General features: G+C 38.4%; 1 long non-coding RNA gene across 5 annotated transcripts in view; it reads right to left on the bottom strand.

The window, feature by feature from the left end:
- Window positions 1–530: 530 nt before the first annotated feature.
- Window positions 531–6,000, bottom strand: part of LOC118146328 (uncharacterized) — a 200,056-nt gene continuing 194,586 nt past the window's right edge. For all 5 annotated transcript variants that reach the window (XR_004732023.3, XR_013524961.1, XR_013524962.1 and 2 more), the window contains 2 exons: window positions 1,552–1,711; window positions 531–1,080 (listed from right to left, as the gene is read on the bottom strand). This is a non-coding gene — a long non-coding RNA (uncharacterized LOC118146328). The remainder of the gene's footprint in view (window positions 1,081–1,551; window positions 1,712–6,000) is intronic.

Raw genomic sequence — 6,000 nt, 5'->3', positions numbered from 1 at the left:
GCTGACCCTCTCTGCCTACGCTGCTCTCTGCTTAAATGGGTTGAGTCAGTATTTCCTCTTTTTCTAGTTCAGCAATGGGCCAGCTGGTTTTGTCTGATAGACTAAGACCCAATTGAATGACCTTCTTTCTAACCAGGAAAAGAATAGAGGTAAGCGATTATATAATTAATGGAATCAGAGAAGACTGTGAAGCATATAAATTCAGATTCTAAAACTTCTTTCTTTCATAGCAATATTTTGAGACATTTCTATAGGAGAGTGATTTGTTTCCATTGTGAAAATTTGTATTACATAACAGAGAAACTATGTCTTGCTGTCCATTGATTGTACGACAACCTGGAGAGATCAAAATTATTTAGATGAGAAAATAAAAAAAATATTATTTGTTGTTTAAATGGCTGCAAAGCCCAACTAAAAGCTATTTAGACCGCATGCCCTAAATAGTCTCTTACATAATTGTTTTCACTATGTTAGGGTTTGATATTATATCTGCAGTTTGCATTAAGAGGTACTATAAGAAACAAGCATATGAAAACTAATTTTGCATTTAATATGGGCATATGATTTGAATACATTTTCCACCATAACTCAGTGTCCTTCTATGATGTCCCACCCAAAGCATTTCTTAAAGAACTAAGTTTCATAAGAAACAGTGCTTCTCTTAAAGAGCTGATCAATTTTCTCTGCAAAGACAATGACAAATAATAACTAATTGAATATCTCTTTTATGCAGTTGTTTGGCCTGTTAGGAAGTTCAAAGAAAGATGTGTGGTTCAACTTCAGTATGAAATTCTAAACATATTCTGGAGTTAGAAATGGCTCAAGCAATATACAGACCTGTAGTATCTCATTCATCAGAAGGCTGGAGATAGGTGACTGCTGGTGCTGGTGCTACTGCTCATCGATGTCATCAAAACACAGGCCTTTTCCTTCTATTTTTCTGCTCTTCTGTCTTTGGCTGTTGTCTTTTCGGTCCAACGGTTGGTGCCTCATGTTACCTGACTGTGGCCACAGAAGCAAACCATATATCCACATTCAAGTCAGAAAGAAAGAGAAGTGGGCCAGCATGATCTATTCTCCCTGTCCATAATAAAAGAACGCAGAAGCTTTTCCAGAACTAATCTGCTTATATCTCACTGGCATTTCTGGATCACATAACTGTCCAACAAACTCACAGTTATTTTAGCCAAAAGAGGTGGAAAGTGGGTAGAAAATTAACAGCTATAACAACGTATTTTCTGTGGTTCTCTTTTTTTATAAGTATTCTTAAAGTCAGTCTTAAGTCTAAGGAATTGAGAAAAGTTTAAGATATGGCCCCTGCTTTCTTTCTATGAGCTTAGCCTTCAATGCGGAGGTGATTCATGAATGGAAAATTAAATAATAATGAGACGATAATAACATTACAAGTCAATAGCACATGAGGTAGGAAATGCAGTTCATGATAAACTACCAAGCAAATGGTCTAGATAGTCAGTGTTGAAGGATATCGCTATGTTTTGGGATGAACAGGATTGATTTCAAAGAATAAGAAGAGTTTGATATAAATCTTACCAAGGAATAAAAGACATAACTGAATTTCTTTTTTTGTCATTAAGTCTGGAGATACGTGTATTCTGATGTAATTTTTGCTTGAAAACACACCATCTTCTTCAATTTAGAGTCAAACTTGGACTTCAAGAGATTTGTTGAGGATCCATGGTCCTTCGGTTATCTGAAAATCAAAAGTCCCGAGATAATGTAAAATAGCATAAAAAGAAAAAGAAGGTAGCTAATGTAAAGAACTAATGCATAAGTGTGTCTGGAATACAGGAATTGGAAGACCTTAGCAGGCAGGATAGCAGGAAGTTTGAACTGTGAACACATGTAGAACAGTTACTGTTGACATTTTTTTTTTTTTTTTTTTTTTGAGACGGAGTTTCGCTCTTGCCCAGGCTGGAGTGCAATGGCGCGATCTCGGCTCACCGCAACCTCCGCCTCCTGGGTTCAGGCAATTTTCCTGCCTCAGCCTCCTGAGTAGCTGGGATTACAGGCATGCGCCACCATGCCCAGCTAATTTTTTGTATTTTTAGTAGAGACGGGGTTTCACCATGTTGACCAGGATGGTCTCGATCTCTTGACCTCGTGATCTACCCGCCTCGGCCTCCCAAAGTGCTAGCTGTGCAATCCTAGACAAACTGTTTAAATTATTCCATCTTGGATTTTCTCATATGTAAAATGAAGATAATAATTTTCCTCACATTGATTTATAGAGATTATATATAAGCTAATACCATAGAAAGTGCTGTGTAAATTTAATATATTTTTTTTCTTTTTTTTTTTTTGAGACAGAATTTCCCTCTTGTTGCCCAGGCTGGAGTGCAATGGCACAATCTCGGCTCACCACAACCTCCGCCTCCTGGGTTCAAGCTGGGACTACAGGTGTGTGCCAGCATGCCCAGCTAATTTTTTTTTTTTTTTTTTTTTGGTATCTTTTTTTAGTAGAGACAGGGTTTCACCATGTTGACCAGGAGGGTCTCGATCTCTTGACCTCATGATCCACCTGCCTCGGCCTCCCAAAGTGCTGGGATTATAGGCATGAGCCACCGTGCCTGGCTTAATATTAAGGTACAAAGTATTATTTAAAAGTGATATTCATTTCAGTGTTAATCTTTATATATATTTGATTATACAACTCTCTATATATTCTATGATGCCCCACCCAAGACATTTCTTAAGAACTATCACTGCATCAAAATGCCCACCCAATAACAAGGTTCTCCATTGATTTCACACCTAGTATTGGGGACCAAAGCTAACATATCAACTTAGGCCAGGGTTAAACAAACATTGGTCTCTGACACAGCAGGCAAGGATCCGGTGTTCTGGTTCTCCCAGGGGTTAGCTGCCTTTCCTCTAGGGTCTGTCAGCTTAGAGAAATTCTCAGCTGTCAGGATCGGGGGGTTCATTCCAGGTCTGCACATAATACTGGTTCAACTAGAAATCATGCCCATGTTAGAAGTGGGTTGTTAACGGAGCAAGCTCTTAGCTTTACATTTTGGAAAAACTTGACATCACATCAGTAAAAATGGAATGAACCTCCTCTAAGAAAGGTTATGGGATAAGAACAGCATACTGGTGTTCAGCAGTAGCTCAATCTGTATTTCCTAAATTTGTTCATGGAAAACTTAATAATTTTGGAAATGATAAAGTGATGGGAACCCTGCAGCTATCTTACCACTAGCCTCATCTAAAAATGAGAAAATAACCCATTCATATATTTTAAAGAAACTCCCACATGGAGCACTAGATACTACACAGAATGCAGACATTTTCCTCCAGTCCTAGTGCTGCAGATGTGTAGTAAAGGGGAGAAGAATACACAAGCAAGTCTAAAACAGAACCCAATGGGTCCCATCCATTCTATTTTGGGGAAACGCAACTAAGAGGGTACTGGGTTTATAAAAGTGTTATAATAAATGTCATATGAAAACTTGTGGGTGTCCATTTATTGAACCCACACTACTGGACCAAAAAGAAATATTAATATTGCAGACAATGAGTGGTTGTATCTGAGCATATGCCTCATATACTTATACTTGACTGGCTGTTACAGGCTTAGGGCTCAGCATCCAGAGAAATTTCAGACATGGTACACCTTCTCATTATTGTCTGCTGAGCTGACATTTAGCTGGAATGAAATACTTTAAGCAAATAATCCAGATGGGATACTGACATTGACCACGTAGTAGAATAAACATTTCAATAAATCGCAAGTACATTTAAACCACTAGTTTCCTGGACATCCTAAAATTTCCAAGTCTATTGCTAGGAAGAGAAATGAAATTTTATGTTTATTGCATTACTCTATGACACTCTTCATAAATTAGTCATTCTCTAGGCACCTTGGGGGAATAAAATTAACATGTTCTTAGGTACTTACTAAGTGCCCAGATCTTACATATGCCATCTGACTTCATCCTTGTAGTCAGTCCAAGGACAGGTGTTGTTATCATGTTTCCACAAAATAAAGTGAAATCTGGGAAGATGATCCATTTGACTCAAAATCACAAAGGGATACATGGACATTCTAAGGAGAACTTACCAATTGTACAATCTCTTATCTGCAATGATTTTGAAGATAATTATTCTTCCACTATAGCACATTGTCTATGAGTAGACAATTAAGAATGCTTATATGTATATATTGTATGTATACATGTATATATTGCCTTTTTTTTACTATGGTGTCTAAGAAATGGAGTTAGGAGGAATTGTGACAAATTGGATTTTCTAATTACCTGAGGGTTAGTATTTCCTCTGAAAACTTTGTTGAAACTATTTCTGAAAGGAATCTATTCTGTCCATTGGTTTAGCAGAATATAGTGACTAAGACAACCTTTTCTCTCATCATATTATAGTGTTAACCAGATTTTTACTCAAATGTCACCTAATCAGAAAGTCAACCTATGGCTACCCTGGGTAAAACAGTACCATCGCTCCCACTCTCTCCTTACATTGCTCTACTTTTCTGTTCACAGCACTTACTACTAACTGTTATATTACAAATTTATTTGTTTACTTTCTGTCCACCCCTCTCCCCTACAATGTAAGCTCTGTAAGAGAGGACTCTAGTATATCCAGAGTTGTTTCTCCAGGGCCTAAAATGGGTACATGGAATATAGTAGGCACTAACACAAGGTTTATCGAATGAATAAATCCAATTCATATTCGTTTTAATTATTTGGTCCTGCTGCCACAAAGACATAGGGCTGAATTTGTGTCCGTGACACTCCTGTCACCTATTAGATGGTACCTGGAGTTGGAGTTATTGATAATAAAGCTTTTGACATTTTACCTGATTCTTCCTTATGCAAATAGACACAGAGTTATAATTTCAGCAAATTAAGGCTTCTGGTCAGTTGGATGTGGTCCATCTGGCTATCAAGATTTCCTATAATTTGAGGAAAATGATTGGTTTCTTGTGTGCTGTTTCTTACATCACGCAGTATTTTATCCTGAGCCTACGCCAGGTAAAGACATTCACTCTTTAACAAAGGGCATAACCTTTGAACTACTCAATTCTAAAGAAAGCAGGTTCCAATCTTCTCAATGTACTCTTCAAAGAGATTCCTGAAAAGGGAGGACCCTTGAAGAAGGCATCCAACTGCTGTTTTCTTTCTCTCATTCTTTCTCAAATGCTATTGCCAGCACAATAATACCCTGCTGTATGACCCTGGTTAAGTGTTGCTTTCTTGCTTATAAAAAGTAATCCACACGCTGATTTGTAGAAGATAGGGTGAAGATGACTGAGTGATAAGAGATGGAGAAAAATTTTTTGTGAATAGTACCAAAAATAGTTGGCAGCTTAAACCAGGACTTTGAACGGTGAATTAATAAATGGAGTGGTCGTAGCAAAGATGCATGTGTGTTTTGAGTGTGAAATGGGCCCCAACTGCTATGTAAAACCAAATTCTATAATTTTCTCCAGGTTGTAAGTCCAATGCATTTGAAAGCATGGACGAGCCTTCAGAGTATCTGAACACCTTCATGAAAAGCTTTCTATGCAACCCAGCATCATCATGGGATGGAGTTAAGTGGTGGCTAAGAGCCTGGGCTCTGCAACCAGACGGCTTGGACTTCAATCCTGGTCTGACACTTACTGGCTGGATGACTTTGGGCGAACATTATTTTACAATAAAAATCAGGTCATGGCTCTTGCTGCTCAAATCCCTGTCGTGGCTCCCCAAGTCTTTAGCACTGTCCATATGGTTGCATTTTGGTTCCATCTGGGACTTCCTTTCAGCCCAATCTCCCTCTCGCTCTTTGTGCTTCAGTCTCAGGGATCTTCTAGTTGGGCACATTTCAAGGCTTATGCCCTTGCTGGTCCTTCACCTAGATTTCTCTTGCCCACTTATTCTCATAGCCTGCTCTCTTGTTTCCTTAAGACCTCTGCTCAACTCTCACCTCCTCAGCAACGTTTGGTCAGAATATCTTTCTAAAATAGCATCTCTCTGACACTCT

This window comes from Callithrix jacchus, chromosome 12, assembly GCF_049354715.1.
Source record: "Callithrix jacchus isolate 240 chromosome 12, calJac240_pri, whole genome shotgun sequence".
NCBI classification, from domain to species: Eukaryota; Metazoa; Chordata; class Mammalia; order Primates; family Cebidae; genus Callithrix; species Callithrix jacchus.
The sequence above is the reverse complement of the archived record's forward strand: the minus strand, read 5'-3'. Positions and strand labels throughout refer to the sequence as shown.